General features: G+C 34.9%; 2 non-coding genes across 2 annotated transcripts; both read right to left on the reverse strand.

Moving 5' to 3' along the window:
• Positions 1–8: 8 nt before the first annotated feature.
• Positions 9–127, reverse strand: LOC128004446 (5S ribosomal RNA). The gene has a single exon (XR_008177135.1). It is a non-coding gene; the product is annotated as a 5S ribosomal RNA (ribosomal RNA).
• Positions 128–7,742: 7,615 nt separating this feature from the next.
• On the reverse strand, positions 7,743–7,861 carry LOC128005140 (5S ribosomal RNA). The gene has a single exon (XR_008177802.1). It is a non-coding gene; the product is annotated as a 5S ribosomal RNA (ribosomal RNA).
• Positions 7,862–18,619: the final 10,758 nt, after the last annotated feature.

Genomic DNA, 18,619 nt, shown 5'->3' on the forward strand with positions numbered 1-18,619 from the left:
GTCCAAAAAGCTTACAGCACCTGGTATTCCCAGGCGGTGTCCCATCCAAGTACTAACCAGGCCCAAACCCGCTTAGCTTCTGAGATCAGACGAGATCGGGCATAGCCAAGTTGGTATGGCCGTAAGCGAAGACTGCTGCAAAGAGATGGCTATTTAAAGACCAGCCAATCTAATCGGCAGTACATTATATAAGTAGGAAAGAAAACCCAAAAGCTTAAAGCACCTGGTATTCCCAGGCGGTCTCCCATCCAAGTACTAACCAGACCTAAACCTGCTAAGATTAAGAGATCGGGCATTGACTGTTTTTTTTTTTTTTAATGAAAGATTATTATATAATTCGTGATATTTTCCAAAAAGATTAAAACACCTGGTATTCCAAGGCAGTCTCCCATCCATGTACTAACCAGGCCCAAACCTGCTAATATTCAGAGATCGGGCATTGACTATATTTTTTGGCAAAATTATTATATACTTAGTGAAAAATGTCCAAAAAGCTTACAGCACCTGGTATTCCCAGGCGGTCTCCCATCCAAGTACTAACCAGGCCCAAACCTGCTTAGCCTCCGAGATCAGACGAGATCGGGCATAGCCTTTTTTTTTTTTTTTTTTTTAATTAAGAAATTTCAATCAATAAAATACAATAGATTAAACACAGTCAATAGAAAATACAGAACATCGTCTTTACACATCTCTACATTACACATCTTTCCTTTACATCGATAATTTAAAAAACTCTTCCACTTTCTGGCAACTTCCACATTAAATCATTTATAACACAACAAACTTTTGGGGTAAAAACATCATAAAAAGAGTCTAAATTCTTTACACCTTTAAAGTACACATACAGTTTTTCAATATATAATTCTGTTTTTCTTTTAAACACACTCCAAACATCCAACACAATTTTTTCCTTTTTAGCCACAGTTCTTCTGTCCCATATTGCACTTTTCATTAGCAATACACACAGATTAATGAAACTTTTGTTTTTACACTTTTTTTCCCAACCAAACATAACAACTCTGTTCCATTCCATTACATTTTCATCCCACTCCTCCGCCACATCTTTAATTAAACATTTACATTTCCTTAAAAAATCCTCTAGCTCTCTACAATGTAAAAACATGTAAAATCCACTCTTCCTGTTCCTGGCACACTTTACACAGAGCATTTTCTTCCATTCCTATTTTATTTAAAATAACATCAGTAAAAACCACTTTATGCCTTATAAAATACTCCAAACATTCCAATTTTGTTTCCACACATTTCCCCGTCATGTTTCTCCATATACACTCTTTTTTTTAAATCTTTGAATTTCTGCACCCAGTATCCATTTACAATCGGCTCTCATCTCTAAAAGCACAATAAATCATTTTCACAGTACATTCCTTAAAATCATACAGTTTTTCCCCTAATTTCACATTAATACATTTCTCTTTTGGTTCTCCTTCCATACTTTCTATTCTTTTAATCCACTCTTTAGGTATTGCATTTTTAATGATTTCATATTTATTTTTTATTTCTTGTTCACTGTAATCTTCTTTTGCCTCTTCCATTGCATCCACAATATATTGTGTCGGTAAAAATCCTTCTTTAAATTCATATAAAACATCTCTCACTCTTGTTATCCCCACATCCATCCATTTCTTTAAAAACAATTCTTTGTCTTGCTTTAAAATGTTTTTGTTTGAAAACAGCGGTTGATTTAAAATGTTTTTTCTCCCATGTGGATCATACTCTACTTTGTCTAAAATTTTTCCCCAGGCACTAAACATTTCCCTATAAAACTCTGGTAAGCACTCTGTCATCCAATTCTTAGTTTTCATCCATAAAATCCCATCCCCCATGTTAAAATCCCCACATTTGTTTAAAAAATATTAAAAATATAATCCAAACTAATAACATATCCTTTTTTCTTTTTTTTCTTTCATATATCTTATTCTAACTATTATACTTAAAGTTGTATCCGCTATATCTTTCCCTTTTACTCCATACACTTGTTTTTTTTATTATGGTTGGCATTACCTCTTTCAATCTATTGGCTAAAACTTTTGTTAAGATTTTCAGATCTGTATTCAGCATTGTAATTGGTCTATAATTTTTCATGTCTACTTTATCTCCTTTTCTTTTATATATCAACTTTATTAGTCCCATCCCCATTCTCTGATTCATTTCCTCTTTTTTAAAAATGTCTTCATATACTTCTTTTAAAATACTGGTTAAAAAAATCTTTAAAAACTATATAAAATTCACTCCCCAAACCATCTATACTTGGACTTTTATTTTTGTTCAATTCACTTATTGCTCTTTTTATCTCTTCTTCCCTTATCTCTTCATCACACTCTTTTTTGTCTACTTCTCCTACTGTTGTTTTTATTTGATTTAGTAACTCCACTTTCTCTTCTTCCCTCACCCCCTCAGTACTAAACAGGTTTTCATAATATGCTTTTACTTCTTTTAATATTTCCTCATTTGTTTCCACCACTACACCATTTTTTCCTCTTATTTTTTCTAGATCAAAGAAAAACTTTGTACATTTTTCTCTCTCCACAGTATATTCAGCTTTACTCCTTAGTCTTGCACCTTCATATTTTTTCTCTTCCATGTCTTTCAATATTCCCTCCAAGTCTTTTATTTTTTGTATATCTTTCCCATTCTCATTTAATTCCTTTTCCAAATTGTCTCTTATTTCTCTCTCCTTCTTCCTCTTACACATCTGTATTAATTTGCAATACTTTATCATGAATTTTTTTTACTAAATATTTAACATTTTCCCACCATATCCTTTTATCTTCGCTGTACATTCCATTCACCTTTTCTTTTTCAATAATTTCTTTAATACTTAACACATAGTCCTCATTCTTCAAAACCTCTGCATTTAAAACCCATACACCCGGCCCTCTTTTCACTGAACTCCAGTCTACTTGTATAAAAAGTGGTTTATGGTCACTTAAGCTTGATTCTACATATTTAATGTTACCGATAAAACCTTCAATGTTCCTTGTACATAAAATAAAATCAATCCTTGTCTTACACATAAAATTCCCTACTAATTGCCTCCTTGAATATTCTTTCTTTTTTTCATTTCTTTCTCTCCATACATCAATCATATTATTTTCTTCCATTAATAATTTCAGTTCTTTTCTTCCTTTATCATTTTTAAAAACCATTCCCTCACCAATTTCTAATTTACTGAAAACAGTATTAAAATCACCCATCATAATAACTTCTTTATGCTTTTTTAAAAAATCTCTTAATACATTAAAATATTCCTTCTTTTCACTCTCTACAGTGGGTGCATGAATATTAACTACAATAATTTTTTTCTCCTCATACTCCATTTCAACAGCAATACATTTCCCATCTATGTCATTATATATTGTTTTACATGATACCCCACAGTTTTCTTTTATTAAAATCGCAACTCCTCTTCCCAGCCTCCCATCACCATTGTTATAAAAAAAAACTCTCCACTCCACCTTTTCCTTATTTCAGTAATGTATTTCAGAAACTTATTTCCCTCCAGTTCTTGTAATAAAATCACATCCTCTCCTTTACACATTTCTTTCACTTTTTCAAATTTTCCTACGTTGGAAAGCCCTCTAACATTAAAAGTAACAATTCTTATAAGCATAAAACATATAAAAACATGCATAAAACCCATAAACTCAGTCCATCTCCTCCAAACCCTTTAGCAGCTCATACTTATTTGCACACTCAATCCCATCTTCTTTAAGCATTCTTTTTCTTGCAGTATCAAGATTGGGCATTACCTTTACAGATCTCCTTCTTTTCGATGATTTCCCCTGCGTCTCCTCATTTTCTTTTCCTTGTTCACACTCTTTTGTAGCATCATTAATTTCTACCGCCTCCATCTCCTTTTGCACACTGTCCGTCACATCCATCGGTGAACACACAATTCCCTCCTGTTGTGCATCACGCAGTACTTTATTCCTTTCATCAACCAGTTCCACATTATCCAAAGCATTTTGCAAGCTGTCCGTCAAATCTATCTGTGTCCAAATTCCCCTATCCTGTTGTGTTTGTATGATCGGTTCGGTATACTCTTTCTGTTCTTCTATATCCTTATTTAATTCCAGTCCTTCACCACGTACTCTTTCTCCAACGTCTCGCTGCTCGTTGTCTCTTTCATGCACCTGCCCGCCCACCTGCTGCTGCTCCTCCTCCTCACCCTGCATCCAACACTCACACTTATTTAAAACCAAATTGCACTCCGGGCACGTCACAGCATTGCAGTTTCTCGCGAAGTGGCCTCTTTCCTCGCATTTATGGCACTTAAACTCCGGGCAGTCCTTCACAACATGATCTGGGCTCATGCACAGCCGACAAGTCTTCACCTGATGGCTGTGCATCACCCTAAAGTATTGTGGACCCTCTGCCGTTTCTATTTTTGTGCTGTACGGTAGGGAGGCCACCTCCTTCGGAAACCGCGCCTTTACATATCTTGTCCCATCCTCTATGCTGGTGCTATGCTCACAGTTCACTCCTTTAATTAACAGTGTTGTTTCCACCACTACACCATTTTTTCCTCTTATTTCTTTAATCATTCCAGCTTTCCCTCTTATTTTTTCTAGATCAAAGAAAAACTTTGTACATTTTTCTCCCTCCACAGTATATTTAGCTTTACTCCTTAGTCTTGCACCTTCATATTTTTTCTCTTCCATGTCTTTCAATATTCCCTCCAATTCTTTTATTTTTTGTATATCTTTTTACCATTCTCATTTAATTCCTTTTCCAAATTTTCTCTTATTTCTCTCTCCTTCTTCCTCTTACACATCTGTATTAATTTGCAATACTTTATCGTGAATTTTTTTACTAAATATTTAACATTTTCCCACCATATCCTTTTATCTTCGCTGTACATTCCATTCACTTTCATTTTTATTTTTGAAATTGGGGAAACCCCCCAAACCTCCAGTTTATTTAAAATCTCTTCATCAGCAAGGTAGACGGGCAGATGCATGAAAGAGACAACATAATCTCAGTTTTGTAGTTTCTTCATCTCACAGTTCACTCCTTTAATTAACAATCCCTCAGTCAGTTCATCACAAGTTTCTACTTTTTCCATTGTCAGTTCATATTCCTTTCCTTGTCTTGGCCTCAGTGCTAAGATTTTACCATATCCACATTTGTCCGTCACCGCTTTAATAATATCCACAGCTCTCACCTCACTTACATTCTCCACATTCACAATCACAGTTGCCTCCTTTAAGTATTTCCTTTCACCACATGTACAGTTTTGTTCAAAATAATAGCAGTACAATGTGACTAACCAGAATAATCAAGGTTTTTCGTATATTTTTTTATTGCTACGTGGCAAACAAGTTACCAGTAGGTTCAGTAGATTTTCAGAAAACAAATGAGACCCAGCATTCATGATATGCACGCTCTTAAGGCTGTGCAATTGGGCAATTAGTTGAATTAGTTGAAAGGGGTGTGTTCAAAAAAATAGCAGTGTGGCATTCAATCACTGAGGTCATCAATTTTGTGAAGAAACAGGTGTGAATCAGGTGGCCCCTATTTAAGGATGAAGCCAACACTTGTTGAACATGCATTTGAAAGCTGAGGAAAATGGGTCGTTCAAGACATTGTTCAGAAGAACAGCGTACTTTGATTAAAAAGTTGATTAGAGAGGGGAAAACCTATAAAGAGGTGCAAAAAATGATAGGCTGTTCAGCTAAAATGATCTCCAATGCCTTAAAATGGAGAGCAAAACCAGAGAGACGTGGAAGAAAACGGAAGACAACCATCAAAATGGATAGAAGAATAACCAGAATGGCAAAGGCTCAGCCAATGATCACCTCCAGGATGATCAAAGACAGTCTGGAGTTACCTGTAAGTACTGTGACAGTTAGAAGACGTCTGTGTGAAGCTAATCTATTTTCAAGAATCCCCCGCAAAGTCCCTCTGTTAAAAAAAAGGCATGTGCAGAAGAGGTTACAATTTGCCAAAGAACACATCAACTGGCCTAAAGAGAAATGGAGGAACATTTTGTGGACTGATGAGAGTAAAATTGTTCTTTTTGGGTCCAAGGGCCACAGGCAGTTTGTGAGACGACCCCCAAACTCTGAATTCAAGCCACAGTACACAGTGAAGACAGTGAAGCATGGAGATGCAAGCATCATGATATGGGCATGTTTCTCCTACTATGGTGTTGGGCCTATTTATCGCATACCAGGGATCATGGATCAGTTTGCATATGTTAAAATACTTGAAGAGGTCATGTTGCCCTATGCTGAAGAGGACATGCCCTTGAAATGGTTGTTTCAACAAGACAATGACCCAAAACACACTAGTAAACGGGCAAAGTCTTGGTTCCAAACCAACAAAATTAATGTTATGGAGTGGCCAGCCCAATCTCCAGACCTTAATCCAGTTGAGAACTTGTGGGGTGATAGCAAAAATGCTGTTTCTGAAGCAAAACCAAGAAATGTGAATGAATTGTGGAATGTTGTTAAAGAATCATGGAGTGGAATAACAGCTGAGAGGTGCCACAAGTTGGTTGACTCCATGCCACCCAGATGTCAGGCAGTTTTAAAAAACTGTGGTCATACAACTAAATATTAGTTTAGTGATTCACAGGATTGCTAAATCCCAGAAAAAAAAAAAAAATGTTTGTACAGTCAAAGGTAGACACTGCTATTTTTTTGAACACACCCCTTTCAACTAATTGCCCAATTGCACAGCCTTAAGAGTGTGCATATCATGAATGCTGGGTCTTGTTTGTTTTCTGACAATCTACTGAACCTACTGGTAACTTGTTTGCCACGTAGCAATAAAAAATATACTAAAAACCTTGATTATTCTGGTTAGTCACATTGTACTGCTATTATTTTGAACAATACTGTATATCTTGCATCTTGATTTTTACCGTGTCCTGCTCGTTGTCGATACTCCAGTCCAGTGTCGTTTGCCATGCGTCTCTCTCCAGCCAGTCCAGTGTCGTTTGCCATGCGTCTCTCTCCAGCCAGTCCAGTGTCGTTTGCCATGCGTCTCTCTCCAGCCAGTCCAGTGTCGTTTGCCAATAATCCATCCATTGTACAAAAACACCAAAAAAAAAACAATTAACCACCCTCCAGCCAGCAAGATGCTGCTGTCAGGTGGTTTAAAACTGAAAAACCACACAAAAAATAAACTAAAAGTCCAAAAACAACTCACTTCCTCTCCAAACTGCAGCCAACACTTCCTGTAGCTCTCTAGCGCCCTCAAGTTTGTATGGCCGTAAGCGAAGACTGCTGCAAAATGGAGGACTATTTAAAGACCAGCCAATCTAATCGCCAGTACATTACATAAGTAGGAAAGAAAACCCAAAAGCTTAAATCACCTGGTATTCCTAGGCAGTCTCTCATCAAAGTTCTAACCAGACCTAAACCTGCTAAGATTCAGAGATCGGGCATTGACTCTATTCTTTGGCAAAATTATTATATACTAAGTGAAAAATTTCCAAAAAGCTTACAGCACCTGGTATTCCCAGGCGGTCTCACATCCAAGTACTAACCAGACCTAAACCTGCTAAGATTCAGAGATCGGGCATTGACTCTTTTTTTTAATGCAAGATTATTATATAATTCGTGAAATTTTCCAAAAAGATTAAAGCTCCTGGTATTCCCAGGCAGTCTCCCATCCATGTACTAACCAGGCCCAAACCTGCTAATATTCAGAGATCGGGCATTGACTCTATTCTTTGGCAAAATTATTATATACTAAGTGAAAAATGTCCAAAAAGCTTACAGCACCTGGTATTCCCAGGCGGTCTCCCATCCAAGTACTAACCAGGCCCAAACCTGCTTAGCTTCCGAGATCAGACGAGATGGGGCATAGCCAGGTTGATATGGCCATAAGCAAAGACTGCTGCAAAGAGAGGGCTATTTAAAGACCAGCCAATCTAATCGCCAGTACATTATATAAGTAGGAAAGAAAACCCAAAAGCTTAAAGCACCTGGTATTCCTAGGCAGTCTCTCATCAAAGTACTAACCAGACCTAAACCTGCTAAGATTCAGAGATCGGGCATTGACTCTTTTTTTTTTTTTAATGAAAGATTATTATATAATTCATGAAATTTTCCAAAAGATTAAAGCACCTGGTATTCCCAGGCAGTCTCCCACCCATTTACTAACCAGGCCCAAACCTGCTAATATTCAGAGATCGGGCATTGACTCTATTTTTTGGCAAAATTATTATATACTAAGTGAAAAATGTCCAAAAAGCTTACAGCACCTGGTATTCCCAGGCGGTCTCCCATCCAAGTACTAACCAGGCCCAAACCTGCTTAGCTTCCGAGATCAGACGAGATAGGGCATTTTTTTTTTATTATTTTTTTTTTTTATCAAAAGTATCAAAACAAATACAATTTACATTCATAATAGAGTTTCATAGCCATCACATAATTACATAAACACAAGAACTTGTCTATCCTATCACCAAAAATTTGCATGCCTACATACATTTATACATTTAATTATAATGACATTTTTCCCTTTTCGTTTAGAAATGTATGCTTAAACCTCCTTCGTCATCCACACATACAAGTCCACATCCATTAATGAAAGCTTTTTCAAACACATCTTGGCTCAGATATTTCCACATTAGAAAGACATTCTTTCTCATCATGGTTTTAAACAACAGATTAATGTCCACTTTTTTCCCTTCAAAATATGCCAAATTCCTTCTTGTCCAAATTGCATATCTTGCATGACTTAAAATGTAATTACACAAATTAACCTTCCAATCTTTACAATTATTAAATTCACCAAATAAAAACATTTTCCTCCATTCATCTCCTTCTATCTCTTTTCCCCAGTCATCCTTTATCAATTTTTTCAGTTTTTCATGAAATATGTCTAGCTCTTTACATTCAAAAAATATATGCATTAACGTTTCTGCATCAGTTTTACATACATCACATTCTCTATTAACATTCTTATTAATTTGATGAATCACCACCTTTGTGTATATTCTATTATGTCTTAATTTAAAGTCCAAGTTTTCACACTCCAGTCCATTATACTTCACACTTAAGTTCTTCCATATTGACTTTACATTAAATCCTGGAAACAGTTTTTTCCACACAGCTTCTGATGCAGGCACCTTAATATCCTTTCCCACAAAAACGTTATATATTGTTTTCGTCGTTATATCTGTCAGACATTTCTTTTCACCATTTTTTCCAATAATAAACATTTTTGGCATTCCCCAGTTTCCCGGTTTAGCTGTCTCTCTCTCAATCATTTCAACCCAAATCCTGGGCAAGCTTGTTTTAATATTTTCACATACAGAATCCACTTTTGATTTTTCAATTTCGTCATCCCATTCCACCACGTAGTCATAAATAGCTCTATTTGGCATAAAACCTTTCACATATTCATATACCATATCCTTTAATTGTCTTACTCCCGCTTTCATGTATAGTCTATTATAAAACGTTTTCCCATTCATTTTTAACTTTGGATTAAGAAAAATTGGCTGCTTGTGTATTTGATTTATATTTTCACAATCATATTTCACGTCCATTAAAAACTTTGCCCATGCACTAAATACTTCTTGATAAAATAAGGGTATATTTTCAAACATTGGCTTCTTTAAAGCCATGAATACCCCTTCTTCTCCACATCCACTGCTTTTATCCAAAAAGTCTCCCATGAAACCTTTCCATCCATATTGCACTTTATCATATAAATACTTCTTCATTGTTTTCACTCTTATTGTTTTTCTTTTAACCTCTAAATCAATCAACTTTACACCTCCTCCTGTGTAGTCTGCTATTAATGTATTTTTTGATATTTTAACCCCTTTCCCTCCCCATAAAAAATATTAAGAACATCCTTCATCTCATTTACCACCCAAACTGGCAAGTCAACTGCACCTAATACATAATTACATTTGGTAAGCAGCAAGGAATTAAACACTATTACTTTGCCCCTCAGTGTTAATTCTCTTAATTTCCAAAAGCGTAGCACTTGTTTTATTTTGTTTAAAATCCCTGTCCAAGTAGCATCTCTTGCTTCTTTTGCATTAAGTCCTATATTCACTCCTAAAATCCTTGTGTATTCTTTTGTGACTTTAAAATTATTTTCACACCCGCTCATATCTATCCCTCCTATACTCATTATTTCAGATTTTTCAATATTAATTTTTGCTCCTGATGCTTTTCCATATGTTTCAACATGTTTCATTATTCTTTTTATACTTTCCATATCTCTTACAGTAAATGTTGTGTCATCTGCATACTGGTGAATTAAACTCAATCCCCCATGTGGTACTGGAATTCCTCTTATTTCCCCATCGCTCTTTACCAGTGTCCCTAGCGGCTCAACTGATATTGAATACAGCATAGCAGACAGCGGACACCCTTGCCTCACTGATTTTTCTAGTGGAAAAGGATCTGTTAAAACACCATTTACTTTTACACAACTTTTTGCATTACAATATAATAAATGTATCCACCTCAGAATCCTCTCCCCAAAACCAAAGTTCCTCATTGCTTGTTCCATAAAACAGTGCTCTACCCTATCAAAGGCTTTGTTTAGATCCATACATAAAATCAAACCTCCTTCCCTATCATTAACCATACTATCCACTACATCCCTTATTGTACATATGGTATCTGTAATGTCTCTTCCTGGTATACTGTATGCTTGATTTGGCGATATTATACTTCCCACTACTCCTTTTATTCTATTGGCTAAAACTTTTGTCAAAATTTTATAATCAGTGTTTAAAAGACTTAAAGGTCTATAATTTCCCAAATTAAGTGGACTACCTTTATTTTTATATAGAATATTGATTATTGATTCTGGTATCTCCCTCCTTTCTTCCATACTCCTGAATACCTTAATCAGTATAGGTGCTAAAATATCTATGAATGTCTTATAGAATTCATGCGTTAAACCATCTGATCCTGGACTTTTATTCGGCTTTGTTTGTCTTATTGCTTCTTTTATTTCTTCAATACATATATCACTGTCACACATAATTCTTTCTACATCAGTTAATCTAGCACTTACTGTATTTAAAACTTCATCCACACATTCTTGTTTTACATTTTCTTTCTTGAAGAGTTTCTTATAAAATGATTCTACCACTTCTATAATTTCTACATAATCTGTTACCTTTTTCCCTTCTTCATTTTCCAACTCTGTAATATATTTTTTTCTCTGTTTTTTTTTTCTCTAGATTCAGAAAGTTTTTTGTGCACCTTTCCCCCTCCATGCGCATACTGAGCCCTGCTCCTTACTATTGCACCCTCGCACTTTTCCTTTTCAAACATCTCCATTTCTGCTTTTATCCTAAAGAAATGTTCTTTTGAGTACTCAGGGTTGTTTTCTATTTTCTCTGCTTCTTTCTCCAACATATTTCCCATGTCCTCCATTTCCCTCATTCTCATAAAATGCCTCTGCTTTGAGTACCTTATACTTATTTTTTGTATTTTCCCTTTCATTATTTCCCACCACTCACAGACATTCTCTTCAAATAATGAGTTTTCCATTTCACACTTTATACATCTGTAAATACTTTTCCTGTACTCTTCTTCCTTTAACAAAGATGAATTCAGACACCACATCCCCCCACCTCCTGTTTCCTTATTTCCAGCCATCTTTACTGTCATGGCAGCATGATCACTTACTCCAATAAACTTATATCTCACATTTTTCACATAATGTAATATTTCTCTTTTAACTAAACACAGATCTATTCGACTTTGTTTTAAGTTTCCCAGCACCATTTGCCTTCTTGAAAATTCCCTTTTAAATGGGTTCTCCTCTCTCCAGGCATCTACCATATCCTCACTTTGCATTAATTGGTTTAAAATCCTTCTAGACACATCTGATTTGAAGTTTGCACTTCTAGACACATCTAGTCTTGTGCACCACACATTAAAATCTCCAACCACTATACATTTACCTGTACACAATGGTTTCATTTGCTCAAAAACTCCTTTTCGTTCGATTTCTACATTAGGTGCATATAAATTATCCAATCTAAAAAGTTCATTGTTGAACATAAAATCTATTCCTAACAGTCTTCCTTTACCATCATTATATATTTCCTTTACTTTATACATTTCACCTTTTTTCATCAGAATCGCCACCCCACAAGCCCTCTGATTTCCATGATTTACATAATTCTTATTTTATTTAAATAATCATGTTCCCAGATTTTCTTTATATTGACCATTATGTCTTCAGACCAATATGTCTCTTGTAAACAAATGACATCTGTTTTAAGCTTTCCAATAACCTGCTCAAACTTATTCATTTCTCTGAGACCATTACAGTTCAAGCAGGCAATGCTCATTATGTCAAACATTGCATATATTACCAGTATTAGAAGGAGACAACACATAAAAAAACTCAAGTTCTTACTTTTTTGCAAAGCATTCTTCACCGCTTTTCATTTTCCTTTTCAGCAACTTGATACTTGCTTCACTTGTGTCCAAATCCTCTTCCAGATTTATCAGTGGCGTCTCCAGAGACTCCCTCACCTCTTCTCTTCTGCTTTCCTTATTCTTTAAGCTTTCTTCTTCTTCTTGTTGCCTTTTTCCTTGTTTTTTCTTTTTCCCTTCATCCCCTTCACTTTTTGCCCCTTTTTTGGTTGCCCCTCCATCTTTCACTTCCATCCTCTGTACTCTCCCGATATTCCCACTACCGTCCTTTAAGCTTTCAACAAACTCTCTGCTGCTCTCTTTCTCAACAGTCCGTTGTCCAGCAGTTAAATCTCTTTCACTCCATGCATCCCCTCTTTCCTCTTCCTCCACCGTTAAACTCTCCTCTGACTCTTCATACAGGTCCACGAAGCTTCCCACGCTATCTCCTTCCTCCCGCTCTTCTGAAATTTTGCATATGCAAAATGCAGTTCTCATCCTGCAAATGCTACAGTTTCCTTCATTGCATTCCCTTACATAGTGGCCCTGCATTCCACACCGAAAACATTTAAAGTTTGGACAGTCTCTCACTATGTGTCCAGGTTGAATGCACAGACGGCATACTTTAACCTGTCTGTCATGTATGACTCGAAAGTGTTCAGTTCCTCCCAACGTCTCAAACTTTGTTGAGTATGGCAGCGATTTAACAGTATCTGTGAACTTGACTTTCAAAAATCTTGTTCCATCAGCAATGTCAGTCCCTGGCCACATTCTCCTTTTAATAGTTGAAACTGCTGTCACTCCCCAATCTGTTAGCTTTCCCTTTATCTCCTCATCTTGAATATAAGTCGGCAGATTTAGGAATGAAACCACCATCTCATTATTGCTTATTTCCTTCGCCATCACCCTACTATTCTTTATCTTTAGCCCATCCAAAATTTTGTCTTTTCCATTCTCTTCTTTCATTGTCAGTTCATATTCTCTTGGATTTTTATATCTGCAACCAATTACCACTCCACATTCTTCTCTTACTTTTTTCAGTAGCTCCATCATTGTCTTCTCCAACAATCTCCACCAACACAGTTAATCTCTTATCATAGTTTTGTCTTCTTGATTCATCTTCATTTTCTCCCATATTCCATTTACCTTGTCCTTTGTCCATGTTTGTATTATCAGCCCGTATCATTCATCAACTCAAAATAAAAGGATAAGATCCCCAAACAGCAAAAAGCTGTTTGGGGAATAAAGCAAAAAAAAAAAAAATATTTTTAAAAATTAAAGATACCAAAACAAAACAAAAAGTCTAAATTTTTCTACAAACAATTACTCTCCACGTGCTCTCAGCACCACTACTTCCACTTCCTGATTAGCTCAATTGCGCCCTCAGGTTGGTATGGCCGTAAGCGAAGACTGCTGCAAAGAGAGGGCTATTTAAAGACCAGCCAATCTAATCGCCAGTACATTATATAAGTAGGAAAGAAAACCCAAAAGCTTAAAGCACCTGGTATTCCTAGGCAGTCTCTCATCAAAGTACTAACCAGACCTAAACCTGCTAAGATTCAGAGATCGGGCATTGACTATATTTTTTTGGCAAAATTATTATATACTTAGTGAAAAATGTCCAAAAAGCTTACAGCACCTGGTATTCCCAGGCGGTCTCCCATCCAAGTACTAACCAGGCCCAAACCTGCTTAGCTTCCGAGATCAGACGAGTTCGGGCATAGCCTTTTTTTTTTTTATTCTTTTTTTTTATTAAGTAATTTCAATCAATAAAATACAATAGATTAAACACATTCAAATAGAAAATACAGAACATCGTCTTTACACATCTCTACATTACACATCTTTCCTTTACATTGATAATTAAAAAAACTCTTCCACTTTCTGGCAACTTCCACATTAAATCCTTTATAACACAACAAACTTTTGGGGTAAAAACATCATAAAAAGAGTCTAAATTCTTTACACCTTTAAAGTACACATACAGTTTTTCAATATATAATTCTGTTTTTCTTTTAAACACACTCCAAACATCCAACACAATTTTTTCCTTTTTAGCCACAGTTCTTCTGTCCCATATTGCACTTTTCATTAGCATTACACACAGATTAATGAAACTTTTGTTTTTACACTTTTTTTCCCAACCAAACATCACAACTCTGTTCCATTCCATTACATTTTCATCCCACTCCTCCGCCACATCTTTAATTAAACATTTACATTTCCTTAAAAAATCCTCTAGCTCTCTACAATGTAAAAACATATGTAAAATCCCCTCTTCCTGTTCCTGGCACACTTTACACAGAGCATTTTCTTCCATTCCTATTTTATTTAAAATAACATCAGTAAAAAACACTTTATGCCTTATAAAATACTCCAAACATTCCAATTTTGTTTCCACACATTTCCCCGTCATGTTTCTCCATATACACTCTTTTTTTAAATCTTTGAATTTCTGCACCCAGTATCCATTTACAATCGGCTCTTTAAAAAGATCATCTCTAAAAGCACAATAAATCATTTTCACAGTACATTCCTTAAAATCATACAGTTTTTCCCCTAATTTTACATTAATACATTTCTCTTTTGGTTCTCCTTCCATACTTTCTATTATTTTAATCCACTCTTTAGGTATTGCATTTTTAATGATTTCATATTTATTTTTTATTTCTTGTTCACTGTAATCTTCTTTTGCCTCTTCCATTGCATCCACAATATATTGTGTCGGTAAAAATCCTTCTTTAAATTCATATAAAACATTTCTCACTCTTGTTATCCCCACATCCATCCATTTCTTTAAAAACAATTCTTTGTCTTGTTTTAAAATGTTTTTGTTTAAAAACAGAGGTTGATTTAAAATGTTTTCTCTCCCATGTGGATCATACTCTACTTTGTCTAAAAATTTTTCCCAGGCACTAAACATTTCCCTATAAAACTCTGGTAAGCACTCTGTCATCCAATTCTTAGTTTTGATCCATAAAATCCCATCCCCCATGTTAAAATCCCCACATTTGTTTAAAAAATATTCCATTGTCTTTTTCCATGCTGTTTTGTGACCATCATCTAGATATTTTTTTACTATTTTAACTCTTAAGCTATTTTTTCTCTGTTCAACATCAATTAATCCCATCCCTCCTTTCCCTACTTCTCCTATTAATGTACTATATGCAATTCTTGACGGTTTACTATTCCATAAAAAATCTAAAAACATTTTTTCAACCTTTTCTCCACCCACATTGGCATAGCAGTCACATATAAAACATACCACAACTTTGACACCATTAACACATTTAAAATTAAAACCTTCCCTTTTAAACTTAAAGTCCTCAATTTCCAAAAATTGAACCTTCTTTCAATTCCTCCTACTATTTCTTCCCACATTTTTTCTTTAACATTCCTTTCGTCTTTTCCTATTAGAACAACTAAAATCCTTATTTCATTTGTTTCTTTAAAATGAAAATAATCAGTTAAAACATTTACTCCTCAAAATCTCACATATGTTGTTTTTTCTTCATTTAACTTGCCTCCTGATCCCCTGCAAAACATCTGTACTACTTCCATTACTTTATTAACACTCTCTATATCCTTAACTATTATTGTTGTATCGTCTGCATATTGAAATATTTTTTCATTTCCCCCACTTCCTTCAATGTTTATCCCTCTTATGTCTTCATCTATTTTAACAACTAATCCCAATGGTTCTGCAACTAAAGAATATAAAAGCGCTGATAATGGACATCCTTGTCTTGTTGACCTAGTAATTTTAAAACATTCTGTTAAAAAACCGTTACACTGTATTCTTGTTATTGCTCCCCTGTATAAAATTGTAATCCACTTGACAAAATTATCCCCAAACCCGTACCTTCTTAAAATTCCAAATAAATAATCATGCTCCACTCTATCAAAGGCCTTTTCAAAATCCAAACTAATAACATATCCTTTTTTCTTTTTTTTCTTTCATATATCTTATTCTATCTATTATACTTAAAGTTGTATCCACTATATCTTTCCTTTTTACTCCATACACTTGGTTTGTTTTAATTATGGTTGACATTACATCTTTCAATCTATTGGCTAAAACTTTTGTTAAAATTTTCAAATCTGTATTCAGCATTGTAATTGGTCTATAATTTTTCAGGCCTACTTTATCTCCTTTTCTTTTATATATCAACTTTATTAATCCCATCCCCATTCTCTGATTCATTTCCTCTTTTTTAAAAATGTCATCATATACTTCTTTTAAAATACTGGTTAAAAAATCTTTAAAAACAATATAAAATTCACTCCCCAAACCATCTATACCTGGACTTTTGTGAATTTTGTTCAATTCACTTATTGCTCTTTTTAACTCTTCTTCCCTTATCTCTTCATCACACTCTTTTTTGTCTACTTCTCCTACTGTTGTTTTTATTTGATTTAGTAACTCCCATTTCTCTTCTTCTTTCAACCCCTCAGTACTAAACAGATTTTCATAATAAGCTTTTACTTCTTTTAATATTTCCTCATTTGTTTCCACCACTACACCATTTTTCCCTCTTATTTCTTTAATCATTCCAGCTTTCCCTCTTATTTTTTCTAGATCAAAGAAAAACTTTGTACATTTTTCACCCTCCACATTATATTTAGCTTTACTCCTTAGTCTTGCACCTTCATATTTTTCCTCTTCCATGTCTTTCAATAATCCCTCCAATTCTTTTATTTTTTTGTATATCTTTCCCATTCTCATTTAATTCATTTTCCAATTTCTCTCTTATTTCTCTCTCCTTCTTCGTCTTACACATCTGTATTAATTTGCAATACTTTATCGTGAATTTTTTTACTAAATATTTAACATTTTCCTACAATATCCTTTTATCTTCACTGTACATTTCATTCTCCTTTTCTTTTTCAATAATTTCTTTAATACTTAACACATACTCCTCATTCTTCAAAACCTCTACATTTAAAACCCATACACCCGGCCCTCTTTTCACTGAACTCCAGTCTACTTGTATAAAAAGTGGTTTATGGTCACTTAAGCTTGATTCCACATATTTAATGTTACCGATAAAACCTTCAATGTTCCTTGTACATAAAATAAAATCAATCCTTGTTTTACACATAAAATTCCCTACTAATTGCCTCCTTGAATATTCTTTCTTTTTTTCATTTCTTTCTCTCCATACATCAATCATATTATTTTCTTCCATTAATAATTTTTAATTCTTCCTTTATCATTTTTAAAAACCATTCTCTCACCAATTTCTAATTTAATGAAAACAGTATTAAAATCACCCATCATAATAACTTCTTTATGCTTTTTTAAAAAATCTCTTAATACATTAAAATATTCCTTCTTTTCACTCTCTACAGTCGGTGCATGAATATTAACTACAATAATTTTTTTCTCCTCATACTCCATTTCAACCGCAATACATTTCCCATCTATGTCATTATATATTGTTTTACATGATACCCCACAGTTTTCTTTTATTAAAATCGCAACTCCTCTTCCCAGCCTCCCATCACCATTGTTATAAAAAATCTCTCCACTCCACCTTTTCCTTATTTCAGTCATGTACTCTTCCCTGCAGTTAGTTTCTTGAAATAAAATCACATCCTCTCCTTTACACATTTCTTTCACTTTTTCAAATATTCCTACGTTCGAAAGCCCTCTAGCATTAAAAGTAACAATTCTTAAAAGCATAAAACATATAAAAACATGCATAAAACCCATAAACTCAGTCCATCTCCTCCACACCCTTTAGCAGCTCATACTTATTTGCACACTCAATCCCATCTTCTTTAAGCATTCTTTTTCTTGCAGTATCAAGATTAGGTATTACCTTTACAGATCTTCTTCTTTTTGATGATTTCCCCTGCGTCTCCTCATTTTCTTTTCCTTGTTCACACTCTTTTGTAGCATCATTAATTTCTATCGCGTCCATCTCCTTTTGCACACTGTCCGTCACATCCATAGGTGTACATACAATTCCCTCCTGTTGTGCATCACTCAGTACTTTATTCCTTTCATCAACCAGTTCCACATTATCCAAAGCATTTTGCAAGCTGTGTGTCAAATCCATCTGTGTCCAAATTCCCCCATCCTGTTGTGTTTGTATGATTGGTTCGGTACACTCTTTCTGTTGTTCTATATCCTTATTTAATTCCAGTCCTTCACCACGTACCCTTTCTCCAACGTCTCGCTGCTCGTTGTCTCTTTCATGCACCTGCCCGCCCACCTGCTGCTGCTCCTCCTC

The sequence above is a fragment of the Carassius gibelio genome, chromosome B22 (assembly GCF_023724105.1).
Source record: "Carassius gibelio isolate Cgi1373 ecotype wild population from Czech Republic chromosome B22, carGib1.2-hapl.c, whole genome shotgun sequence".
In the NCBI taxonomy this organism is placed as follows: Eukaryota; Metazoa; Chordata; class Actinopteri; order Cypriniformes; family Cyprinidae; genus Carassius; species Carassius gibelio.